Below are 26,948 nucleotides of genomic sequence, written 5' to 3'. Positions count from 1 at the left end.
GAGGAGCGCTGGCTTGCGAGTATCATGGGTCACTAGAGAAATGGAGGCAACACCGCTCCTTGGGGTTTTTCTTCCAAGTCTGGTCTGCAGATCGCTCGTGGTAGGCAGAGTAATGCCCAGTCTCTCCCCACAAAAGATATCCACACCCTAATCCCGGGAGCCTGTGAATATACTGCTTTTCAGGGCCCAAGGGACTTAGCAGATGCCATTAAGCTTAGGGACCTTGAGATGAAGAGACAATCCTGGATTATCTGCGGTGGGTCCGATGTCATCACAAGGATCCGTGTAGGAGAAGAAAAGCAGAAGAGAGATCTGGCTACAGAAAAGGAGCGTAAGAAGGATGCGGGGTGAGAGAGGCAGCCTTTCCTAGCTGAGGTAGGATATATATGTATCTCCTATATCTATGGAAGCAAGGTCAGAGAGCTGCAGCGTCACCTGCTTTGGGGACGGAGGGAGAGAACCATCAGCCAGGGCATACCAGAGCCTCTAAAATCTAGTTGAAGAGCAAAGAAACACATTCTCCCCTAGGGCCTCCAGAAGGAACACTGCCCTGCCCACACCTTGAATTTAGCCCCCGTGAGGCTCTTGTCAGACTTCTGACCTCCGGAACTGTCAAAGAATGAATTCATGTTTTAAACCATCCCGTCTGTGGTACTTGGTGATAGCACTGGTAGTAAACCAACACACCAGCTCCATCAGAATTACAAATGCAGATTCCTAGTGCTCAGAACCTTCTGGAGCTTGGGAATCTGCATTTTCAACCAGCACATAGCAGGTGACTTTTGACATCTTAAAACCTCAGAACCATTGAGTAAGTGTGTCTAAAAGTCATCCTCCACTTCTTAAGGAGAAAAGATTTCTAAAAAAAACTTTCTAAAAATGGTCGGCAAGTTTCCCCTAAAATTAAAAATCAAGGATAAATTTTTCATATGATGTTTGAACCAGAACTGGGTTTGGTGCAGTGGATTTGGCTGTTTTTCAAAAAGAGCTGCCATTTGTTTTTGTCTTGGAAGTCATCTGATTACAGGCTGGGTCCAAGGCAGTGTGTCCGACGGGACTTCCAGATTGGATACTCTTGGTGTTAGTTAAACCCTGCTTCTAAACACATTCAGACGAGTGCGTCGGTCTCCCCAGGGCCCCTGCCATCATGGAGATCTGAAGACCAGAGTGGACTTCAGAGTAGATGTTTGCGGGAGAAGCGCCGAGTTTCCTGGAATTCATCTGTCAGTCTTGACGAAGGATCAGACAGGCTGTGCGCTCCCGGTGTTATCATCTCTTTTCAAGACGCATCTCCACACCGACGTGGTTACTACACAGGGGTGTGCAGATGACATTTTGTTCTGACCCCTGCTTTGAGTGGGAATCGCCGCCTGGGAGATTCTGCACCTGTCTTGCCAGACGATCAATGACTTCCTTCTTATTTGTGAAGCAGACGCACAATTATCCCCGATATTTTATTAGATTTAATGAGGGAGAAAAGCCTGATAGAGGAGCTCCAGATTGGGGCAGGGCGGAGGTTACTTTAGTGCAGGTGTGGGCTAAAAGATCGCAGGAATGAAGGAGTTTAGTCTCTCTCCCATCTTGTCTCTGTGTGTAGGTGTGGCAGGGCTTTCATTTTCAAAATAAGGATTTTTTTTCCCCCACACAATTATATCCCTAAAAATAGTAGTATAAAACTGACTCCTTCACCAGAAATAAAGTTTAACAAGATGTTTCTGAAACTAGTTTCAAAAGAATGATGATGTATCTGTTGTCACATTACTGCATTGACAACAGTTATGTAATCAGCCAGGTGCCAGGAATTGGATCATTACCCTCCCTAAGTGCTGTGTATTTTTTTTTAAAGCTCTGTAAATGGTTTCACTGGAAGTTCTCGCAGGTTTAGTATCTATTTATTAAAATTACATAATAATGGATATGTTGGTCAAGGGTTTTAACCTTTTTTGTTGTTGAGTAAAAGAACAAAACTCACGTGGAGATCCTCAAAAACTCAATACAGGATTACCATATGACCCAGCAATGCTAAGTTCTTATCCCACAGCGTTGAAACCTGGGACTCAGATATTGTGTATTAATGATGTTCATAGTAGCATTATTCACAATAACCAAAACGTGGATTTAACCCAAACGTCCATCAGTAGACGAATGGATACGATGTGATACGTACATATCATTGAATGTAGTCAGTCTTAGAAGTTCTGACACCTGCTGTAATGCGGATGAACCTCGAGGACCTTACGTTCAGTGAATAAGCCAGACACGTGAGGCCAACTACCGTGTGACTCCGCTTCTGCGAAGTACTTTGCGTCCTCACTTTCACAGGCATAAAGTAGAAGGTGGTTCCCGGGGGCTGGGGGAGGAGGGTTGCAGAGTTAGTGTTTAATGGGCACTACAGAGTTTCAGCTTGGAAAGATGAAAAAGCTCTAGAGGTGGATGGGGGGATGGTTGAAAAACAACGTGAATGAATATCGCCACTGAACTGTACGCTTAGGAATGGTTCACGCGGCGTAGTTTACATGTATCTTACCACAGAAAACAACACCAGAACCCTGAAAGGGAAGACGACCGTCCATGGCTTGTCCTGAAAGGGCTGTATTTCATCACAGGACCCTTATCTGTAACATGGACATAGTTACCCTGTCTCCGTGGAGAAGTGACAGGTGTCACCCAGATGTTGCCGGTCTTGGCATGTGCTAATAAAGCTGCATGGTCTTGCTGCTGTAGCACCAAAGCACAGAAGGCAGAAGCCTCAGGGGCTGACTGAGGGTGTGGACCAGACCTTAGGCGCTCCCCCAGTCATTGTGGGGACCCTCCATTGTGCTGTAAATGCTCACGGGTCAGCCTCAGCGGCCGTCTCCCTCTTCCTGTCCCAGGGCTGCCCATTCCTGAACTGGAAACCGGAGGCGCAGGAACCCGCAGATGCAGCCCGGGGAGGTCAGACTCGCAGAGCATAGCCAGGGCAGCAAAGAGTAGAAAGTGCTGCTGGGCACAGACAAAACCCACACAAGTGGGCACGTGACGTGGGTCCAGCCCGTCCTCCTCTCCAGGGGAGCCGTGTGCGCACCCGGAGGCGGTCCGCCTCGGAGCTGGGAGGAGCCCCGACCCCATACTGGGCCCACTCCCTTCCCCCACCGGAACAGCCCTGAGCCCCAGCCCGCCGGCCGACGTGGGCCCCTCGCACGGATCGGGCCTTGGGCCGGAGCATTTCCTTTTCCTCTACGCTCCAAGGCTCGCTCTTCATCATCTGACTCTTCCGTCTCATCACTAACGAGCGTGCGAGATCCCAGTTTACCACTGCGCTTTTCTCTCCTGATGCCTCCTACGTGTGATAAAATAATCCTACTCGGTCCTCTACCCTCTTGAGTGTCAAGACCCCAATGTGACGTTTCGTCTGTGTGTGTCTTTCAGAGCTCCTGTCGTTGGACTGAATTGAGCTCATTGAACCTTTTCTAAAAACATGGCTGTGTTCAGGACATCCATCTCCCCATCTTGAGCTCCTTAATCAAAAGTACCAGAGTTTTTAAAAAAGCACCCACTGTAGGGGGTTATGGTGGTGGTGGACTCATCACGGGAGGAGGGAATTCGTTAGGCACTGAACGCACAGTCTGGTATCTCTGAATTTTTCTATCTCCTTTCACTAACGTAGGCAAACGCCTTTCTGCTTTGCATCTTACCAAACCAATGGCTTCTTAGGGCCATTTATCATTGGCTCTTTTTCCTGAGTACCTCTGGGTTTTATTCCTGAAATTATTCCCTTCTGGGTTACATTTTATCAGGTGGCTCACTTCCAGAGCCCTATTAGATGACTCTGCCTTTTATGTCCCTTCATATTTTTTTACTAACTTAATAAATAAGCATCAGCAAGTTTCGCTATCCCTCGACTTACCTTTTCCCTGAGGTCGTTTTAGTAAATTCATTGTGCACCATGAGTTTCGGTAAAGTGCCCCTGTAGGGCGTCTTGCTGCAGAAACGCTGTGTGCTTCCTTGTCATTTCTAGAGTTGAGTTCTTCCAACTGTTTACCATGAAGGCCTCCATTCTTCCCAGGCTGGCGACCCAGTTTGTGAATCACCTAATTTCCTTCCTTCCATCAGCGTTTCAAAAATGCTTTTCGTGTTTACACTAGTCTATAAAGGAAAGGGTGAAATGAAAGGGAGAAAATGAAAACAGTATCTGGGCTGGGACACTGGTGAGGAGAGCGAGGCACTTATCTAAAGCACAAAATTTACACACACACACCCCCCCAAAAAAAACCCTTTATCATCAAGATATGTAACATGATAATGCAGTATTTTCAGACATCAAGTTGGTAAACTATGGCCCGTGGGTTGGCCACCTGTGTTTTTGTAAATAACATTTTATCACAGAAAGGATTAGGGGATTCTAGCTTACAATTCGAGAGCTTTTGTGTTCATTTAAATTTTTTACATATTGCATTACAGCATCAATTTTCTTGATGACTTTTGTACTGGAGGCCAGTGACTTTCTTCACCTAGTCTTCACCTTGCAACAAATGTTGCCAGTCAGAGACCGGAAGAAAAAAATGGTCCATGATGTTAAAAAGGAAAAATAGACAGAGAGCAGCTTTTGAAGGGTTTGTGAAATTTACTTTGACCGGTTATTCACGGAGCTCAACTTGGTGTGAGGGGTGGTAGGGGTCAACTAGGGGGAGTACGGGGCTTATTTCTGGTGGTGAAGTGCCTCCCAGTTGACTGTGGTGATGGCTGCACAGCTCTATGAATGTGCTAAAAGACCACTGAATTGTACACTTTCAATGAGTGACATATATGGATATGTGAATTACATCTTAATAAAGCTGATTTACCTGGTCACCCCAGGTTGGCTGAACCCTGAGATGGTATGCTGCTCTAGGCGGCTTTGGGACTTGCAGGAGAAGTGGAGGCGTGGCTGGAAGCCTCTCCCCAACCCCTTCCCAAGGGCTGTCATACCAGTGGCTGGCGGTGGAACCTCCCCAAAGCACATTTGGCCTGGAAGGGGCCTTGATGGTGCATTGGGTCCGTTTGCAGACGATGAGACCACAGGTCTAGGAGGCCCCGAGTCATGCAGCTGAGTCAGGCAACCTGCTGGTCAAGCTAAAATGGAGTTACATAGTGTTGCACTCCACTTGTTCACATCTACCAAGACAGTAAGGCTGGGGAAAAGGATCTGAGGGAATCAAACACTTGTTGAAGTCACACTCCGTGACAGGACTGTTTTAGTACTTTCCTTTTGTTATCCCAGCTTCATCCTAGGTTAAATCTATAGTGATCCTCTCACACTCATAAAGAGAGTCTATCTGAACTGAACTGATCTCAATGGATGATTAGCAACATGTACAGTGTATTTTAAGATTCCAAAAGATAATTTTTTTGTGTGGTGAAAAATGTGGAAATATTTGCTTTTTTATTATTTTTAGCATGGATGATAATCATACTAGGACTCTAGAAATAGCAGGGTTTTCAGGGGAGCTTCAGAAAATCTTTGGACATTAACATTTTCTTAAGAAAAAAATCAGTGATGATTTATTTTGATTACATATTCACTTCCTTGATTTTAGGATAATACAGAATTACTCTTTTTGAGGGGTTTACTTGCCTTGAATTTTTGAGTCACTTGAGTAATATGCTGAGTTTGAATCAATATCCTTTCTAAAGATGATGATGATGGTAATGATGATGATATAGGTATTTGTTGAGTATTTTTTGTACATAGACCAGGGTTTCTCAACCTTGAAGTCAGTGAAGTCATTTGGGCCTGGATAATTCTTTGTTGGAGGGGCCGTCCTGTGCATCGTAAGATGTTTAGCAGTGTCCGTGGTCTCTACCCATCAGCTGCCGATAGGAGGACCTCCCTCAGTTGTGACAACTGAAAATATCTCTAGGTGGTGCCAAGGTCCCTGAAGATGGGATTGCCCTGGTTGAGAGCCCCTAGTGTGGGCTCCGGCCTAAATGCTTTAGCACCAACATCTCATTAACTTACGTGAACCATGTGAAAAAAGAACCATGGTCATCCCCATTTTTAAAAGTAGGTGACAGTGTTAGAGCCTGAAGGGCTTGCTCAAGAAGGTCACTCAGCCAGTACGTATGCGAGCTTCACTGGCTGGATGTTACTTCCCAATGTGGAAAAATAATAAGTGCAGTGATTAGAAAACCTCTATAGTGGATAAAGGATTGGCAGTTTTGTATAAAGTAAAATATACCCTTACTATACCACACAGCAATACCAGTCCTTGGTATCTACCCTAGAGAAGCGAAAACTTACATTTCCATAAAATTCTCTAGCCGAATGTTCACAGAAGCTTTATTTGTGTTAGTCAAAGGCTAGAAACAGCCCAAATATCCTTTAACAGGTAACTGGATTAAAAAAAAAAGCTATTTGGATATGATTGTTTACTACTCAGCGATAAAATGAAACAAACTATTGATATGTGAAACAATTTGGATGCACTTTAAAGACATAATCCTGCATGAGGGAGAAAGCCAGTTTCAAAGAATTACATGCTGTATGATTCCATTTATTTGACATTCTCAAAAAGACAAGCTATAGTGATGGAGAACAGATCAGTGGTTGCCAGGGGTTAGGGATTGGGGGTGACTGTGAAAGGACAGCAGGGCACAGTTGTCTGTCTTGGGAAGCTACTGAAAAATACAGCCAAACTTAACACTTTGTTTGAGTGACTTTTTCTTAGGCTGTGCACATGCATTTTAGTTTACTTTTTTCACTTCTAGAGCTGTCTCTGTTTTGGGTTTATGATGTTCTATTACAGGGGTCAGCAAATAACCATAAATGGGCCACATTTGGCCCACCATCTGTTTGTTTGATTTTGTTTTTTTTTAAATAAACTTATTTATTTATATATGGCCGCGTCGTGTCTTCGTTGCTGCACTCGAGCTTTCTTTTAGTTTCAGCGAGCGGGGGCCCTTTTCGTTGCGGTGCGCGGGCTTCTCATCGCGGTGGCCTCTCTTGTTGCAGAGCACGGGCTCTAGGTGCACGGGCTTCAGTAGTTGTGGCTCGCGGGCTCTAGAGTGCAGGCTCAGTAGTTGTGGCGCAAGGGCTTAGTTTCTCCGCGGCATGTGGGATCTTCCTGGACCAGGGCTTGAACCTGTGTCCCCTGCATTGGCAGGTGGATTCTTAACCACGGCGCCACCAGGGAAGCCCCCATCTGTTTTATTAACTAAAATCTTATTAGAATATGGCCTCACCCATTTACTGACATATCATCTATGGTTGCTTTTATGCTACAATAGCAGAGGAAAATATTTACTATTAAGCCCTTAAGAGAAGAAGTTTGCTGACCCACTGTCTATAGTATTACCTAAACGGAAAAATTGGCCTTTGTGTAGTTTGAATGCAATAAAAAATTATACACTTGAATTATCTAACTAAAGGGATACTTTAAAATAATAGTATGATTTTACACCAAGTTCCATACCTCTGCCCCGCAAATCATCCGAGTGTCCCCTCTTTCCTTTTCTTCAAGTATGTAATTTTCCTTCACATGGGCTTTACCTTCTTGAAACCACGTGTTTTATTTGCAACAACATAACTTGCAACTATCACTACAGAGAGGTGAGCAAAAGCCTAACTCAGTGTAATGTAAATATGATCTCAAACATACTTCACCTCTCTTCTAGCTCTCCACAAATTGGCAAGAGAATCTTGCGTGTGAAAAGGAACTACTTTTATTTTATAATTCTCCTGTCCTCTGGTTCCTATTTGGGGCAACTTTTCATTATTTGGTCACTGGATCAAAAGCTTGGTAGTAGGAGGAAGAAAAATAGAATAAGCCAGTGACATGTGTGACTTATAAACCAGATCATCTCCCTTCAGTACACGAAACTAGAGGTTATTGGTGTTTGAAACATCTTTCTTAATATTCTTCTGAAAGGCCAGTGAGAGCAGCATTATTTACTTGCATTAAGTCTTGGCATCTATTTTTTATTTGTCTTCATGGTTCCCAGAGTTATAATATTGTCAGTGTTTATGATGTATTAGCTTGCTGACAAATACCAGTTCTTTCTCTATAACCTTTTTTCGTCAGTGTAGTTTAGAAAATTAACAGAGGTCAGCCCTGCCTTGTTTTGATGGCCTTAATGCACTGATAGAGTATGACCATGCTGTCTCCCAGGGCCAATTATGAATCACTTTCAAGCCAACTCAAAGCATCTAAACGGAAGCATCTTTCACTTCGGTTATTTCACGTGGAATTGGAGCACTGTGTTTCCTGTGGTCCTTTCCCATGTCCTTTCATTTCCTCCTTGTCTGAAAATAAGAGACACAAGTTATCAATTCCCTTAGACGTAAAGCATGTCTCATACGTAACGTGTAGACTTGAAGAATTGGATACACTGCCACTTTATAACCACAGGCATTAGCAACTGGGAAAACATCATACATTGAACATCCACCTCCACATCCACTAGACTTGGCAACAAGTTCTTCATGTGGATTATCTCAGTTAATACAGCTCTTTGGGCTCACGAGCTACATTGTAGAGAAGAGATGATTGGCTCAGAGGAGAGCCATGACTTGTGCAGGGTTGACTGCCCTTTGTCTTGTCACTCTTCCCCCTTCTAGCTGGACCTTAGGGAGGTCACCTCCCACGGTAGGAAACTTTCTGCTAAGTGGTCTTCTCCAGTGGCCTTTCTGATGTAAGATGGTTTCCACCGAAAATACGTGAAAAATGGGCCTCTAGTGACCTTCTGAGTGAGGACCAAGATTGTTATTATGGTTTATTGACGCTCTGTGAACCCTATATTGGCTTTGGCTGTGAGAGAAGTTCAAAAAGGCATCGTCGCATCATATAGAAACTTTGTCTAATTTAGGAGGCAAAATTAATCCCTACGGATCTGTGAAACAAGAGACCCTCTCTCTAGTTTGCACATTTAAAAACTAGCATCTATTCCACTCCATGCCCTGTGTCTGGAGCTTGGAATACAAGTGTGAGCTTGTCTCCATGGGGCTTATATTCTAGCAGAAGGGTAGTCAGTGAACAACTAGACGTATAGACAAGAAATCTCAGACTGATACATGTGTTGAAGGGAATAAACACTGTGACAGAATCTCTAGTGGGGACTGTGCAGTTTAGGTGGGATGTCTCAGAAAGGAGATCTTTCCGAATGTGTCATTTAAGGTGGAGTCTTGAGGCAGCTTGTCTTCCAGATGACCACAATCAATTTTGCTGTCCGTGTTTATGCACGGCATCTCCCCGTTAAGAGAAGGTGTCTCTACCCTTGTCCCCTTGAATGTGGGCTGGCCGGTGCCCCTTTGATCAGTAGCATACAACAGACGGGACATTTAAGGACTTCTGAGACTTGGTTAAAAGACTCTCTGCAGCTTCTACCTGGAGCTGTGGTTTTCCTTCCTCTGTAAGGCACTCGTGTAGGAAGTTTGACTGTTCTGAGGCTAACATGCTACGAAGAAGCCCCAAGTAGCCACAAGGAGAGAGAGAGAGAGAGATGCTGGTCAGCCCCAGGTATTTCAGCCGTCTCAGTCCAGGCACTAGGCACGCAAGTAAAGGGGCCATTGCAGCCCGAATAGATACTACATGGAGAAGAACCAAGAGCCCACCCCTGTGGCCCCAGCTGAAGCCCCAAATATCAGAACAGAGACAGGACGTATCCTCTGACCTCTGTTTGAATTCCTGACACATAGAATCATGCATAAAATACAGTAGTTGCTGTTTGAAGCCACTAAGTTTTGGAAGGTGTCTTATACAGCAGTAGCAAACCAGAAGAAATCTGAATGGGAGACAGTGCCAGCCACTGAATGTGTAGTGATACCTTGTCCTAGACTTGAGGTATAGACTATGCATGTGACCGTCGCCTTTGAAAAGCTCACGTCCTAATGGTGGAAATAGATGGCAAACACACCATTACAATAGGGAACAGAGAATAGTACATGGTATGATAGATCATTACCAAGGAGAGGGACCTAATTTAGCTAAAAGGAAGGGATGCCCTATCTGTGAGCAAGAACTGATCCAGAAGAGAACAATGGTGGCGACAGAGAGAGCTGAAACATGTAGAAACGTTATGTCGTCCATCCATGGTACAAATGGGAATTCGCAGAACAGGAATATAAATATTGGTGATGTGTGTTAGTCCGAGTGTCCTGAGAAGTCGACATCAAGGCAGCATTACACTCTCAAGGGTCTTATTAGGGAAAATACCTGTGTGCAGGGAAGTGAGAAAGGAGCTGGAGAAGGCTGGAAGGGGGCTCTGACCACAGTGAAGTCTGACCTGAAATGAAGCAGAGAGAAGGCTGGCTAGAAGAACCCTGGACAGCCGTGAGCTCTCAGGAAGGTTCAGCTGAGCCAGGCGAGTCCTGGAGCCAACACAGGAGTCTCATGTCTCCCAGAAATGGCTCTGGGTTAGCGTTTCCATCACGCTTAATCGTTGGCGGGGCGCAGCCCGTGGGACCTCGCTGCAAATGTAGTGATAGGTTCTAGAGCCGAAGCTGTCTGTCAGTCAGTTACACCAAGGCAGTGGGAGGTCCGCAGGGGGCACGAAGTGCTGCTGGCTTCTCCAGGAGGCGCCTGGCGTGGGGAAGGGGCGGTGTGAAGTACTGCCGACAAGATTTCGGCTTTAGGAAGATTACTTTGCAACTGTGGGGAAGGTAGATCGGAAGGAGTAAAGTCTGGAGGTCGTGGAAATCAACAGAGTGGTTATTTGCAATAATTTGATGAAGGTATGCAAAGAATCTTCTTTGTATGTGGCTGAAGTGAGTGATTCAACAAACATGTCCAAGGCAACCTTAGGTGACTTGTGATCAGCTTATTGAGAGCAGGGGATGAAGAGAACGGGTGGACAATGGTGGTTCTTTGTAGCTAATGACAAATAAGGGACTGCAGAGTCTAACAGGGACGCCTGTAGGGGCAGGGGCTGGAGACGTGATGGTTGGGTTTTACGGAGGCGCTAAGGAAAGGGGTTTCAGGTGGAGACACCCAGAAGGTTGTTGACATATAGTTTGGGGTTCAGAGGTGATGGAGGTCAAGATCTGGAGGCAGGGACAAACGGGAGCAAAGGAGATGAGCCAGGGACAGTACTGCTGGGCGACAAGCCCCTGCAAGACGCCGCATGCAGTTGTACTTTGGATTTGAATTGGAAGAAAGCGACAGAGTACAAGTGGAACCAAGAGAGGTTTTTCAGACAAGGGCTAATAAAGTCCATGAGAAAGCTGTAGAGGCGAATCCACTGCATTTAGCCACCAGGAGGGTAGGGGTCACCGACAGAAGCATCTGGTGTTACTCGAGCAGCTGTCATGTGCAAAAGCAAATTTTGGATAGACAGCAACTTGCCTTAAAATAAGGTGCTTTCGGGACATGGAAGCAACCTGAGTGTCCATCGAGAGATGAATGGATAAAGAAGATGTGGCACATATATACAATGGAATATTACTCAGCCATAAAAAGAAACGAAATTGAGTTATTTGTAGTGAGATGGATGGACCTAGAGTCTGTCTTACAGAGTGAAGTAAGTCAGAAAGAGAAAAACAGATACCGCATGCTAACACATATATATGGAATCTAAAAAAAAAAAAACGGTTCTAAAGAACCTAGGACCAGGACAGGAATAAAGACTCAGATGTCGTAGAGAATGGACTTGAGGACACAGGAGGGGTAAGGGTAAGCTGGGACGAAGTGGGAGAGTGACATGGACATATATACACTACCAAACGTAAAATAGCTAGCTAGTTGGAAGCAGCCTCATAGCACAGGGAGATCAGCTCGGTGCTTTGTGACCACCTAGAGGGGTGGGACAGGGAGGGTGGGAGGGAGGGAGATGCAAGAGGGAAGAGATATGGGAACATATGTATATGTATAACTGATTCACTTTGTTATGAAGCAGAAACACACCATTGTAAAGCAATTATACTCCAATGAAGATGTTAAAAAAAAAAGGTGCTTTATTTCTAGTGTTAGTTTCTCAAAGATCTTTTCATTTATTATGTCTTTTAATTTTTCTCTCTACAACATCCCTGTCACTGGTATTATTATTTCCATCTGATAAATGAGAAAAGGAAGATGCGGAGTAGTTGCACAGTGGTCAGAGAGGTTTCCTAGGGAACCAAGCTGCAAAGCCTCAAGCTCTGCTGCCCTTGCTTTGGAAGGAGGGTCATTGCCAAACAGGTCTCACCTTCTACGCACTGAGAGGCTGCCCTGCTCAGGATGCCTCTGCTCTTTTCCCATCACTGGAGCTAGAAAAAGCCTTTAAATCTGCACTTAGGTTGTGTTTCTCTGTAACATTTAATGACTTTAAAGTGACTCTGTCATGCACCTTATGTAGACGGGCTCGCTTCTGCCATGCGTGCAGCTGAGATCATTTTACAGAATGATTTCTCTTTGCCCGAATTGTCCAAAAGTGAAACGAGTCACTGAACTTTGAGAAGCTTCCATCTCTCGTTACAGCTATTAAATCAAAGCCTCCCGTGAATGGAGAGACACAGTGGAAAATTTAAAAATCTGGTATTTGCATCTGCTCAGCAGGAAAAAACCCACAGTAGCTTAGATAATCTGCTCCTTGTTTGTGCAAACACACTGGATAATTGTGCCTTTCACTGGCCATTTGCACATACTGTTACCCAATTGGTGCCCGCTCCTGCCTTTTCCCTGGTGCATCAGCCTGTGTCTGTCTGTCTTTGATACACCTGCATTATAAACAAATCCACTGGGCTCTTTGAGAAATTTAGCCCAAGGTAGAGTTTGGGTTGTTTTATTCATTCCCCCCCCACCCCAGTGCCTAGAACATGCAGTTATTTCACGTCCAAATTATCTTCATGACCATATGGACAGTAAAGGTGGAATGGATTCTCGGCCTAGTTACAGTGGGTCTGGAAATCCAATTTAGAAGAAAAGAAGAACAAATTTAGTAACTGAAATCGAATACACTCCTGGAGGTCTCACATTCAAACAAAGGCTGAAGAATATCCAAATTTTGCCGAGGTGACCAACCCAGTACAGCGACCACAGCCTATAGACAGGCGGTGTCATAGTCAGCGCCCAATGTCAGCTCACTCTCAGGAGGACACGTGTGCAGTGGCTGGTGAGAAGAGACACGGAACAAGCTCAAGGCAGTAACCTTCTGAGGATGCTCCTGTCACCTGCAGAGCTGGGCCTGGGAAAAAGCGTGACAGTAGTCACTTATGTTTGTTTTGGACCCTTCCATCTTCATTTCTGACCTATTTCTTTTTGATCTCTCTTCCCTTGTAAGAGCCAATCCTCGCTTGGTCTTCCCCATCTCTTTTTGTCCCAGGAAAACCATCTGATAAGCAGCGTGTGCAGATAACAGTCCATTATCTTTCCCGTGACAGTTGGCATTTGGAGACTCTGATGCTCAGTGAAAAATAACTTATTTCTCTCCGTGGCATTTCTGGTGTGTAGTGCTGAAGAAGGACCTCAGATTCTGCCCTTGAAGGTATAAATAGATCATACTCCCCAGAGGCACGCCTGCTTTGGCAGGGCAAGTCAGTGATCAGAATGCAACGCTTTTGTGATTGAATGCCTATTTCAGCCGAGGCAAGAAATGAGTTTAGGATCACAAGGAAGTCTCCTTCCCTGCTTTTAAGGAGAACTGGAGGAATAAGGTTTCAATACAGATAGATAAATATCAAGGAGAAGGTGATAAGTGTCCTTGGGAGGACTTGTAAGGAATCCTGGGGGTTGGCATATCAGAGAAGCCTACGTGGAGGAGGCGGCATTAGAGATGGGTGAGGGGCTGGGTAAACTCTTAACATGTAGGAATTGTGTCCTCCACACACAGGGAGAAGCACACACCTCTGCACAAGGACCCAGAGTGCACATTCTGGAGTAGAGACAGCGACAGGCATTTCAGGGGAGATTAAGGGGGTCGTGGGGAGGGGCAGGGCTAGGGAGACCACAACTTGACAGCACGCAGTGGAGGAGGACATTCACACGTCACTGGGTTTGCAAGGTCCCAGCCGGTACCTACGGCCAGAAACTCAGCTGCAAATGGCGAAATCCTCAGCCAAAGCTATACTATGTTTACGTTAAGGGATTTTAAAAGGTTAGTATTGTTGACGTGGGCACAGGGAATAGCACGTGGGCTATGAATTAAATCACGCTGGTAGTACTGGAAGAGAAAAACAATGCTGATGGCTGTAAAACCCACTCATTTGGAATTTTGAATGCCATCCCTGGCTGGTCTGGAATTTACCTTTCCCCTGCTGATGAAGATGTATGTAATGAGCGAATTAATTGTGTTAGCAGAGCTCAGCCTTCTCAAGCATCTTAAACCAGGGTGGGGTAGCTCATATGTGCAGACAAACATTAAGAAGGTGCTAAGGGATTTTGTCTATTCATGAGCATAGGTGCTGTTTGGCAATGGTATCTCATTGTTTTTGCTAGTATTTTAGTTGAGGGTGACTAGGTAGCCACAAAAGGAAGAGTAAATAGACAGAGATCTAAATTCCCTGACTCTATGGTATTCAGACGAGCACCGAGAAGGCTGATTGCTTACCGTTCAGGCAAGGAAGTCACATGTTCCGCAGGCTTCAGGGAAAAGCCGTACAAGTCAGGCGTGTTTCCAGATGCCTCACAGAAACTAGGCTGTAGCAGCCTGCCGCTTTGGGACTGCTGCTGACACCCGTGCCCCTGGGTGCATTTGTGCCGATGGTTCACTTTCTGTGATCAGGGAAGAGAGTCCAGACCAAGTCACAGCCTTTCACCTCATCCCCACTTGTCCTGTCATTGTCCCCAAGGTGAGGGGGCCTACTGTGTTTGGCCAGTGGCTTCGCCAGAACCGGCTTTTCCCTGTCACCGTTCAGGTCCTGTCACGAGCCTGGGGCACCAGCCCGGATGCTTCCATGCTCAAAAGGTGCCCTGTTCTTGCCAACAGAACCCCCTCACTTTGGCTAAAGGCTCCAAAGAAAAGGACTTTTTGACGTTATCTCTGTGATGTCGTGGACTCTGGTGTGTGTGGAAACCAGCCAACGGCTCTGGTCATTGGAAGGGGATCATTGGAAAGATTGCCGTTTGTCAAGGCAGATGGGGGAAGAGAGAAGGTCTGTATACCCTCCTCCCAGGACCCTGGGTCCTACTTGCCTTAGGTTTGCTTAATTAAGTTGTACTCGGTAAAAGAAAGATCTGCAATTTCCACTTAGAGGAAGCCAATGAGAATTGCACTGAGAAAATGCAAATCAGTGTTGCATTAAAGCTTTTACTCTTTTCTTATCTTACTCACCAACCCCTAATCTCCCTTCCCTGCTGATACCATCATTGTTTCAACTAGTCTTTGCCCCTTTAGATGGAAACCTCATAATAAAATACTTGAAAGCAACTTCCTTCTGTGGCTTAGGGCTCAGAACGCTTATATGAACGTTAACACAAATCTGTACTCCTGTGGGTTATTTGATAAGTCATTGCAAATTCAGTACTGAAAAATATCTATTACAGTTTATTTTGAGAATCTACTGTTTTCCTTGAGATATTCGGATGTCTATGTGATGATGCCTTTATTTCCCTCTTACCCACCCTTTTGAAAAAGCAAAGAACCTCAGCACATTTGAGTCTGAGGGAAAAAAGAAATTTTTGCCTGGAATTGAGTCTGCGTTTCTCCCTGTTTTAAGCCACGCGTCTTTTCAGGTGCTGGTTATGTAAGGACTGTTCTGCATTGCATCATCCTCCCTAATGCCTTTTTAAATGACAGTTTGCATTTGAAGAGTTTTCTAAAGGTTAATTGGTGAAGACCTGCGGGCGTGGGGCAGCTTTCTCCTAGAACTCATTTCAGTTGTTGTGTAACGGCCTGGCGTAACGTGTTTGAGGTAAGAGTGATGATTTTGCCTCCTTGAGGTTCCATTTCCTACAGAGGCTCTCTGGGTCCTTTCTGCCCAGGAGGAGGCGGATGCTGTGATCCGTTCAAACCTTTCTGCCATCACATCAGACCCCTCCCTCCTGCTCTGAGCCCTGTGCTGACTTTCTGAGTGGAGGATGTGTGAAAAAAGTTTTCACAGAGTTGCTTATGTTTTAAATTTGCTTTTCTGTAATCATGTGTTCAGAGTTCCACTGAGATGAAATGGCCTTTTTCTGAAGTGCTGGTCAAATTTCTAATTTGTTCCAGAGCCACGTAATATTCAAAAAGGCTCAGACTTTTTTCTAAGCTGGAAGTCTTCTTGGATTTGCGTCACCCTCTGTAGGAAGGTATAGGGGAAAAATCATAAACAGTCAAGCTCCGTAGACTGGGGTAGAACAGCATGGAAGGCTGAGGGGACCTAATCCCACCTAGGAGAAGGCTGAGGGGTGTGCAGAGGAAGACAGCAGCGTTGCCATGCACCAGAAAAAGGCGGTGTCTCAGCGAATCAGATGTTTGTGGTAAAACATACAGTCTCATGGGAATGGCTTTGTGCTCAGACCGTAAATGCTCAGGAATAGCAAGGCTATTCAGAATGAAGAGAAGCCAGTCGGCTCCAAGAAATACTAATTGGGGGCTAATTATGTGCAAATCTCGGGTCTAGGCACAGCCAACTCAACTATTCGTAAGGCAGAAGAGGTTTCAGCCCTTAAAAGATTTACATGTTAGTGTGAGTGACACTGATCATAAGCAAGCTATAACAGTACCCTCTGGACTGTGCCAGTGGGGTAAACCCTGGGTGTCTTAGGATCAAGTGGAAGAGAAATTAAGCCAGTTATTGGTAGTTGTCATTGGGAGGAGGAGTGAGGTGTAAACAAGGCAAAAGCGAAGAAATGTTTAATCTGCGATCTGAAAGAGGGGCAAGAGGCAGCCAGCTAGAGGGGTGCTCTATAAGGACACCGTCTCCCTGTAGCTTACCACATCATCTTTTTATTTATTTTTATTAAAAAAAATGTTTTGGCTGCGTTGGGTCTTCGTTGCTGCATGCAGGCTTCCTCTAGTTGCGGCGAGCGGGGGCTACTCTTTGTTGCGGTGCGCGGGCTTCTCATTGCAGTGGCTTCTCTTGTTGCGGAGCACAGGCTCTAGGCACGCGGGCTTCAGTAGTTGTGGCACGTGGGCTCAGTAGTTGTGGCTCGCGGGCTCTAGAGCGCAGGCTCAGTAGTTGTGGTGCACAGGCTTAGTTGCTCTGCGGCATGTGGGATCTTCCCGGACCAGGTCTCGAACCCGTGTCCCCTGCATTCGCAGGCAGATTCTTAACCACTGCGCCACCAGGGAAGCCCAATCTTTTTAAAATGTAATCATGTCATTTATTTTTTCTCAATTTATTTTTTTTTCCTTTTTAATTGAAGCATGGTTGGTTTACAATGTTGTTTTAGTTTCAGGTGTATAGGAAGGTGACTCATTTTTTTAAAAATAAATTTATTTTTAATTTTTGGCTGCATTGGGTCTTTGTTGCTGAGCACAGGCTTTCTCTAGTTGTGGCGAGCGGGGGCTACTCTTTGTTGCGTTGCATGGGCATCTTATTGCAGTGGCTTCTCTTGTTGTAGAGCACAGGCTGTAGGTGCGTGGGCTTCAGTAGTTGTGGCACGCAGGCTCAGTAGTTGTGACACGCGGGCTCAGTAGTTGTGGCACATGGGCTTAGTTGCTCTGTGGCACGTGGGATCTTCCCGGACGAGGGCTCAAACCCGTGTCCCCTGCATTGGCAGGTGGACTCCCAACCACTGTACCACCAGGGAAGCCCAAGGTGACTCATTTATACATACATATATCTGTTCTTTTTCATATTCTTTTCCATTATGCATTATTACAAGATACTGAATACAGCTCCCTGTGCTCTACAGTAGGTCCTTGTTGTTTATCTATTTTGTATTTAGTAGTGTGTATCTGTTCATCCCAAACTCCTGATTTATCCCTCCCCGCTTCCCCTTCAGTAACCATACGTCTGTTTTCTCTGTCTCTAAGTCTATTTCTATCACACTGTCTTTTAACCTCAACCTATGTGGCAAGTTGTTTTTGTAGAAACCATGACTTCATGATGCCCATTGATGTTGTCAGTCAATTACAAAACTTCTTTCATACCAAAAAAAAAAAAAGATCAGAATGTTCTTCTTCTGGGTCTTATAGATGAATTTCCTTTTCTCCAAAACATATTTTTCAAAATATATTTTCAGGGCCTTCCCTGGTGGCGCAGTGGTAGAGAGTCCGCCTGGCGATGCAAGGGACACGGGTTCGTGCCCCGGTCCGGGAGGATCCCACATGCCGCAGAGCGGCTGGGCCTGTGAGCCATGGCTGCTGGGCCTGTGCGTCTGGAGCCTGTGCTCCGCAACGGGAGAGGCCACAGCAGTGAGAGGCCCGCGTACCGCAAAAAAAAAAAAAAAAAAAAATATATATATATATATATTTTTTTCTTTTTCATAGAAGTTACCACTCTTTTCCATTCTTGATTATCACAGAAAGAAGGCAGACATATCCATACTTGGTATTCATCAGCAGATGTGGCTTGTGAATTTCCTGTCACAGTATTCATGGATCCAGGTTCACTTTGACATGTTAGGAGCTTAGGTGAGATTCTCCTCCCTACTCCAGTGAAGAGACTGACCGCTGCCTGAGGCTATGACTTTTATCCAACTGTGGGTTTAGAGGGGCTGAAGGACACAGATATAGCCTCAAGACCAATGATTGGACTAAGTCATCCAGTCATTCAGGGACAAGATCTGTTCTAGCTGAACTTCTCTTTCACAAAGCAGAGACCCTGAAATGCCATCATCATATCTCATCTGGATAGGGTTTGGGGTGTGTATATTAGTCATTACACTCCAGAGAAACTTAACCAACAGTTAAAGTTGTGTGTGTGTATATATATATAGAGAGAGAAAGAGACAGAGACACAGACAGAGAGAAGGAGGGAGAGAGAGAGATTTATTATAAGGAATTGGCTCCCATGATTATGCAGGCTGGCAAGTCCCAAATCTGCAGGGAGTCCAGCAGGTGGAGATCCAGAGAAGAGCTGATGTTGGCTTTAAGTCTGAAGGTCGTCTGCTGGCAGAATTCCTCCTTGCTCAAGGGAGGCCAGTCTTTCTGTTCTGTGCAGGCCTTCAGCTGATTGGATGAGGCCCACACACATTATGGAGGGCAGTCTGCTTTTTTCAAAGTCCACCAATGAAAACGTTAATCTCATCCAAAAACACCCTCACTAAAACATACAGAGAAGTGTTTGACTAAATGTCTGAGCACCATGGTCCAGTCAAGTTGACACGTAAAATTAACCATCATAGGGGGATTGCGAGTTCAACCAGTGATGAAATCATTACACACAAGGCATAAGCCTGGCGGGAAAGGGGAGAAAGGGAAACAGGGACGGAGAAAGGAATAGAAAGGAGAAAATACAGAAATCCACGCTGTAAATGAGCCACAATCCAAAATTCCAAAACCTGTGTAGAAACCCATTATAAGAATGGATTATGATCAATAAAGTCAACATTTAAAAAATTAATTAACTTGAAAAGAGTATTCTAGAACAGTCTGAGTTTAAAATTTATGTATTTAAGATGCTTAAGTGAGTAAACAACATCCTTTCTAAAAGGACAGGAAAGTTATCAAGATAGGCAGAAATAAATACAAAAAGTTAGAAATCACAGAAAAATTGAGCAATTATCAGTATTAAAAAAACCCCCAGGGCTTCCCTGGTGGCGCAGTGGTTGAGAGTCCGCCTGCCAATGCAGGGGACATGGGTTCGTGCCCCGGTCCGGGAAGATCCCACATGCCGCGGAGCGGCTGGGCCCGTGAGCCATGGCCGCTGAGCCTGCGCATCTGGAGCCTGTGCTCCACAACGGGAGAAGCCACAACAGTGAGAGGCCTGCGTATCGCAAAAAAAATAAAAATAAATAAAAATAAATTAAAAAAACCCCAAAATCCTGTTTTGGAGATAAACTCTTACTACACGTACTCAAAGAGAAATTGGTAATTAGATGTTGTTACAACATTAGAACAAACAAGATAGCAGGAAAAATATTTTTTAAAAGAAATATAAAAATATAAAAGAGTAGCTGTGAGATTTTTTTTTAGTGACCTTTTAAAAATATATATTTATTTCTTTATTTGGTTGCACCATGTCTTAATTGCGGCAGGCAGGCTCCTTAGTTGCAGGTTGCTGGATTCTTAGTTGTAGTATGTGAACTCTTAGTTGCAGCATGCATGTGGGATCTAGTTTCCTGACCAGGGATTGAACCCGGGCCCCCTGCACTGAGAGTGTGGAATCTTATCCACTGCACCACCAGGGAAGTCCTGTAGCTGTGAGATTTGAGGACCAGATTGAGATGCTTTAATATTATTTTATTAGGAGTTTCTTAAGAGACAAATGGCTGGAGAATGGATTGAGTTAGATGAAGTAATATTCAAAATTATTGAGAATTAAAATATTCCCATGAAAAATGCGCTCTATGAACTGAAAAGGTGAATAAATGTAAGTCTGTTCCATGGCATATAATAGTTAGTTGTAAACCATTGAGAATGAAGAGAAATTCTTAAGGTACCACAGTGAAACCTACAAGGAAATGACAATTCAGCCAACAGTGGACTTCTCTTGTACAGTAATCCAGGTTAGAAGGAAAGCACTTGCCATCTTCACATTCAAGAGTAAGCATCAGGGGACCTCCCTGGTGGCACAGTGGTTAAGAGTCCACCTGCTAATGCAGGGGACACGGGTTCAGGCCCTGGTCTGGGAAGATCCCACATGCTGCAGAGCAACTAAGCCCATGCACCATGACTACTGAGCCTGTGCTCTAGAGCCCGTGAGTCACAACTACTGAGCCCGCATGGCACAACTACTGAAGCCCACACGCCTAGAGCCTGTGCTCCGCAAGAAGAGAAGCCACCGCAATGAGAGGCCCACACACCGCAGCGAAGAGTAGCCCCCGCTGGTGCAACTAGAGAAAGCCCACGCGCAGCAACTAAGACCCAATGCAGCCAAAAAAAAAAAAAGAAAAAAAGAGTAAGCATCAAAGACGGGCATTTTTTCACAGGCAAACTTTATATGCAAAGACTATAGAGCTACCATTTTAAGAACTAATCAAGGATGTTCTTCAATAAGAAGATAAGTGAGAGGGTAAGAGAGAAGAGTTGGGGTTCAAGAAACAGTGTGTACAGAAATGGATGGAATAATACCAACTAATTTAATTAAATACTAAATGTAAAAATAGCATTGTGCATTGAAAATAAAAGCTCTGGCAACAGTAACAGTAACAGTAACAGTAAGTAACAGTAAGATAGTGATGAAGTGTTTTGATGAAGCATTGAATTACTGAGTAACTTCAGATTTTATTAGAGAAATTAGTGTATAGTATATGTAATGAAAATAACCACTATAAATGTAAAATAAGATAAATAACCAAAATTGAGAAGAAATAAAAGGAAATGAAGTTAAAATTAAAAAAATAAGTAGAAGGAGAGAGAAAAGAAAAGAAAGGAAAAGGATCGCAATATAGAAAATACAATATAAAATGGTGGGAATAAGTCCCAGTATATCAGTAGTTATCATCAGTATAAATGGATTTACCTACTAAAAATCCAGCTATATAAAGATGACACAGCTAAACAAAATCAAGGAGAACACTAATAAAAAGAAAGTTTAGAAATACTAATATCCCACATTATAGAATTTAATATAGAGATTGTTGTAGTAAAATTAGATGGTATATAATAAACGCAAAAGGGCAAATCTACCAAAAAGATACAACAATATGAAATTGTATGCACCTTGAGCTCCAGAAAGAAAAGTGACAGAATTACTAAGAGAAATGAACACATTCATTAGCAGTTTAAGATTCTAACATGCTTTTGTCAGAAACTGATAGATCAAGATAACAATATTAGAAAGTAGATAGAAGGTTTAAGTAATGACATTAAGAAGTCTGATATAATATAAATACAAAAACTTGTACCCCAAATATAGAGAATGACCACAAGGCAATACATTGGAAATCAGTAATAAAAAAATAGTTAGTAAAACCCCATGCACTTGGGAATTTTAAAATGTGGTCCTAAATAACTCGTAGGTTGCAAGAGAAGTAACAATGGCAATTAAAAAATGCTTAGAACCATAACAACACTAATGATTTTGTAAATCAATCGTATGCTACCAGTATCTTGGAAAAAAACAAAAAAATCAATACCTTTCAGTATGCATTCACCCCATTTCCCTAATAAATCAAGACCATATCCATTTACAAAACTCTGCTATAAAGCTTTGTTGGAAGCATTTTAAATTAATGGCACCTATTTGATATTATTGATTCTAATCAAGGTTCTCATTTCTCCAACAAATGTATAAATCACTGCTTGTCCAAGCTTAACACAAAGGGAATATTTTTGCACATAATTTTAGAATAAGTCAAGAATGAAAGTGTAAGATCATTTGGAAGCTATTGTAAGCATCTCCAGTGTCAGGGAAGAGTGTTCATGCCAGCCCACAGCAAAAGAGAGTACTTGATAGTAAGATTCATCACATCAGAGACGCAGGGAAGGCTCCGAGACAGCCTTCCTGAGGTAGGGAGAACATTCCAACCACCACTAGAGGCGGAGCAGTGGAGAGCATGGCGGCCACTTCCATATGCGTTTGTATATTTGTTGCCTATGACAGCATGCAGCGAGCAAGCATCAAAGACAAGGCTTTTTGTAAAGGGCCAGACAGTAAACGTTTTAGGGTTTGTGGGTCAGGTGGCCTGAACCCTGACACCTGCAGTGTGAAAGCAGCCATAGACAGTTTACCGGCAAGTGGATGTACTCGGGTTCCAATGAAACTTTATTTACAAAAGCAATGGTGGGCCAGATGTGGCTTGAGAGTAGTGGTTGGCTGGCCCCTGAAACAGAGAACCAGAATGGAAAACTTGAACTGGGAGACACTTGTTTTATCTTGGTTAGTGTTTGTGTTATCTGGAGAATGCACAAGTTTTGCATGCTTTCTTTACTTGTTTTTGTCCTAAAATGTACTTTGTAGAACTACATTACATTTATTTGAAAAAAATCTTAACAGCTATCCAGGTTACTCTTGCATTTACTCTGAGACTATCTGTGTGCCACTTTCATCAACTTTGGGTTTCTTTTCTCCCCAGCAGTGCTTATGATACAGTGGAAGTTGTAAAAAATATTTGTATCCACAGTCGTTATTTCTAGAGCTTGATAAATAATTGGCTATAGTTTACCAGTTGTTCTTAACTGGCAGTTTATGGAAAATTATTCTATTCTAAACCACCAAAATAAATGATTGGTGGGTAGATAGATAAATAGATATTTAGGTGGAAAAAAATAAAGTAAGTTTTCCCTTAGCCATTTGAATATATACACACCTAATTTCAAGAAAGAGTATTTAAGCTTACTTTTAATTTTTTTCTGAAATGCATATTTGCATTGTATATTACCCATATATGTGAAAAACTGCTTCATCATGAAAAAGTATTATTAACGTCTGAGTTGTAAGTTTGATTATAAGGCACGCAAGTAATTTCTAACAGTAAAATAGAGAGTAGGCCATGAAACCCGTCTTTGAATTTCCATAAGCTTCTTCTTCCTTTACATTGCCGTCACGCTACCTTGATATCCTAAGCAGTTTCCTTTCCCTGAATCAATGGCTAAATAATGGCAGTGTGGTCACAGGAATATATGACTGTGATAGATACCTAGTTTTTATAGATCATCTGTATTGTCCTTGTGGGTGTAAAGGAAAATTCATTTATTTAAATGTCATGAAAGACTGCTTTGAGTAATGTTACTAGTGGCTAGGAATGAGATTGTGTTCCCTGAGGTAAAAGAAGGACGTGTGATGTTAAACAGTGTTCAGTAGAAACTGAAAAGTGGGAAGTACATTTAGTTTTTCTTCTCATGTAGATATTTACGTGTATGGTAACTGTCAGAGTCAAGAGAAAAATAATTTTGCATCTGAAGCAGGGGAAAATAACAACTCATAAATATATCCCACGTCATTAAACCATATTTATAAGAATCTATTATATCATCTGTTAATGAAGAATGTAATTTATAGAAATATTTCAGTATCATAGTTTTCACAAGGCACCAACAGTTCATAATTTTTTTAGGTAGCGAGTTTCTTATGAAACGTCAAGAACAAACATAGACAGCTATGGAAGCAGAAGGGAAGGCTGGAAGAGAGGGGATAACACCCCATAAAAAAACCCACACGGGGCTTCCCTGGTGGCGCAGTGGTTGAGAGTCCGCCTGCCGATGCAGGGGACACGGGTTCGTGCCCCGGACCGGGAGGATCCCACGTGCCGCGGAGCGGCTGGGCCCGTGAGCCATGGCGGCTGGGCCTGCGCGTCCGGAGCCTGTGCTCCGCAGCGGGAGAGGCCACAGCAGTGAGAGGCCCACGTACCGCAAAAAAAAAAAAAAAAAAAAAAACCCACAGAGCTACCTGGGGTGACTGAAGGATGTTGGAAGTGGAATTGCATGTCTCTTGGGAGTGACAGGTGGGAGGTTGCTTCATTCAGCTAGAACCAGGGTGCCCAAGGGACAGTGAGAGAATTGGCAGAAAGAATTAATTTCTGCTCTTAGCTCTCTCCCTGATATTGCTTTGTGTGTGTGTGTGTGTGTGTGTGTGTGTGTGTGTGTGTGTTGGTGTGTAGTCCTTGCCTGCCCCATTTGCTGCAAGGAAACTATTTCAATAGCCAGGCCACTGATATTCCTGGGGTGGGTGATCATACCAGGGCAGCACAGCATCCCCACTGTGGTGAAGAATTGATGAAAGGGGTCTCCTTGGGTCTGACCTACCCTCCTTGGGCATCTTCTCTTCAGCCCACACCCCTTCTAAGCCCCCAGCAGTGGTGAACCCCTCAACCTCCAGAGACAAGGTTTAGACAAGAGTCTTAGAGAAGACCCTGGGCAGAGGATTGTCTGATATTGTTGAGGGAAAAGAAGTGGCCACAGTACTTCTGAGCTGCCAGGGGCTTTCTGCCTTAGGACTCAGCCACTCGCCAGCACACAGAGCAGCTGGGATTCCTAGCTCAGAGTTTATCAGCCTCGGCAGTAGTGACATTTGGGGCCAGATTTTTGTTTGTTGTGAGGCTTGGGGGACATCCTGTGCATTACTGAGCAGCATCCCTGGCCTCTACCCACTAGATGCCAGTAGCATCTCCTTTCACCCAGTTGTAACAACCGGAAGTAGCTCCAGACGTGTCTCCTGGGAGGTGACAGCGCCTCCAGGTGAGAGCCCTGACTTGGAATAGCACACACTCCTAGACTGAAATGACTAGAGACACAAAGAGTACAACCTGTACAGAGAAAGCAAATGGAAAAACATACCTACTGAAGCAGAATTACAGAGAGAGATGGCCCCAGAATGTAAACATAATAACTATACTCAGGGAGATAATGAAAGAGGGTAGCAATATAAAGCACATAATGAAAAGTCACACAAATGAACCAAGTAGAAATATGTAGTATGGAAAACACTATAGTTAAAGAATAAAGGCATTGGACTGAGTAGCAGGATGAATGCAGCTGAAGAGCACACGAGTGAGCTGCAAGATAAGTTTCAAGACTCTCTCATGAAACATTAGAGAAGGCTAAAAAGAAGGGAATTACAATAGAAATGCCAGGAGCATGGTGAATAGAAATATAATCAGCAGGAAACAGAGGAGACCCAGAAAGTGTGAGTGAAAAATGGAGAGGAAGCATTGCTTGAAAAAATAATGAGGAGAATCTTCCATTATTAAAAAAAGAAAGATGAGAGATCTTTGATGGAAATGGCTGCCACAGTTCCCAACATGATAAACAAGAAAAACCACACACGCATATTAAGAGGGAAAAACTTCAAGTGGCAAAGCAAAGCGTATTCAGGAAGTTCCAAGGAGAAAGCAGTAGACTTCCCAAGAACAAGACTCAAACTGACAACGCAATTCTCAACATCAACCCTAACTCTAAGGAGTCAGTCATGACTGAATGTTTGTGTCCCTGCAAGTTCCATATGTTGAAGCCCTAACGCTCCGTGTGATGGTATTTGGGAGGTAATCAGGACACAAGAGTGGAGCCCTCATGATGGGATTAGTGCCCTTATAGGCAGAGAGCTTGCTCTCTCAACCTCTGACTGTACTCACAGAGGAAAGGCCATGGGAGGACACAGCGGGAAGGCAGCCACCTGCAAGCCAGGAAGAGAGCTCTGACCAGGAACTGAATTGCCTGGCACCTTGATCTGGCACTTCTGCCCTCCAGAACCGCAAGGACATAAATTTCTGTTTAAGCCATCTCGTCTGTGGTATTTTGTTATGGCACCTTGAGCAGACTAATACAGTCAGAGTAATATTTTAGAATAACTTTGAATGTAAAAACTCTATATCTAATCAAACTGTCAGTTAAATGTGAGAGTGTGATAATATTTTCAGGCGTGCTAGTTTTTAGAAGATTTTCTAGACAAAAATCCAGTTTGAAAATAGTCTGAGAGGAATTGCTCAACTCTAGGAAAAGGCTGTAAGAAGTATAGATGAAGGGAGGTGACACCTGTTAGGTACCTTTATTGTTGTCTAATTAGACCAGGATAAGAAAAGAAAAAGGCAAACAAGATCTTAACCCAGAGCTAAAATTCTAGCCAGTTGCAAATAGTGAGAGACAGTGGGGAGATTAAAGGGATATGAGAACTTGCTTAAACATGTATCCTACTGGGGAAAGATCTACACACTAATAAGTTTAAGAAATCAGTAGTGAATATGGATCTTAAGAAAGAGTGATCACGAGCAGAAGAAAAATAGAATGTGTTACATTTACATCAGCTGGGGGAGGAAAAAAAATTCATCTATCAAGAGAAAGCAGAAAAGGACAATAGAAACCAAGATAAAATATAGCAGGTGGAGATGTGACATAAGATGGTAGAAACAAATCAATATAAAAATTTAGAAATCCTATACTCATCAATTAAAAGTTGGAGGCTACAAAATAAGGTTCAGTCATTTGTTGCCCAGAAGAGTCATGCTTAAAAGATAGAGAAAACATGAAAATAAGGGATGTCCATTATAAACCAATGAATGATGGGGTAACAAAATGGGACAAAACAGATTTTAAGACATACCATAAAGGACAAAGAG

The sequence above is a fragment of the Hyperoodon ampullatus genome (genome assembly GCF_949752795.1).
Source record: "Hyperoodon ampullatus genome assembly, chromosome: X".
Lineage (NCBI taxonomy): Eukaryota > Metazoa > Chordata > Mammalia > Artiodactyla > Ziphiidae > Hyperoodon > Hyperoodon ampullatus.
Note: the sequence above shows the minus strand (reverse complement) of the source record.